The sequence below is a fragment of the Orycteropus afer genome, unplaced genomic scaffold, assembly GCF_000298275.1.
Source record: "Orycteropus afer afer isolate SDZICR_OR568_19922 unplaced genomic scaffold, OryAfe1.0 scaffold00578, whole genome shotgun sequence".
In the NCBI taxonomy this organism is placed as follows: Eukaryota; Metazoa; Chordata; class Mammalia; order Tubulidentata; family Orycteropodidae; genus Orycteropus; species Orycteropus afer.
In genome coordinates this window covers 1,113,393-1,114,345 of record NW_006922165.1, presented here as the reverse complement: position 1 = coordinate 1,114,345, position 953 = coordinate 1,113,393, and positions in this window count along the sequence as shown.

The window sequence follows — 953 nt, the reverse complement described above, 5'->3', positions numbered from 1 at the left end:
GGAAGGAAGATGGGGCAATCTACTTCCGTAGTGATACTGCCTCGGAAACCCAAGGAGGGGTCGCTATGAGTCGGGTCCAACTCGAGGGCACATAACAACAACAACATAGTCCCATTTAGATAAAGGTAAGAAGAAAGGGCAAAACTAAACAATCCATTGTTTAGGGGAGCATGCTCGTGATAAAACAATAAAGGAAAGCAAGGGAATGAATGATTATCACAGAAGTTAGAATAATGGAATAATGGTTACCTGGAGCTGAGAGGGAAAGTTAAGTTCAGGAAACGTCACAACAGGACTTTTGGTGTATAGCACAGGCAGTATTATTGACCAGTTGATTGGCCAAATGGGGGTTTCCTTTATCATTACTCACTGTATTGTACGATATAACTGTTCTATGCATTTTTATGTATATTTCACAATGAAATTGCTAAAATCAACTGACTACTGGACAAAATGTATATTGCATTCTACAAATGAAAAGCTATTTGCTGAATAATTTAGCTTATTAAATCTTTGACAGTAAAAACCACTGATGTTGGATATTAAAATATTAGTTTCTAATATCTCTGCCTCGGAAACCCAAGGAGGGGTCGCTATGAGTCGGGGCCGACTCGACGGCACATAACAACAACAACAACAATATCTCACTTTCATATGTAGGAATAAAAGACCCTGCACAAATATGTTTGCTATGTTTTAACATAATATGTAAATCTTTGTCACAAATATATTGATGAATCAGGGAAAGACCTCTGCTACCTAAACTTCAGATGTTTGGAATTTTTGTTTTTAGCTCCTCTGGGTTAATAAGTGTGATCGGTAAGGTCGTGTGTCAACTTTGCTTGAGTAGCTGTACACACTTATTCCCCATGACGAGACTAAATGTGGTGCAATCAAATCCATGGTGGAATCTGCTGTGAGCAGCTAGTTAGTTACCTTCGGGATGTCTCCTG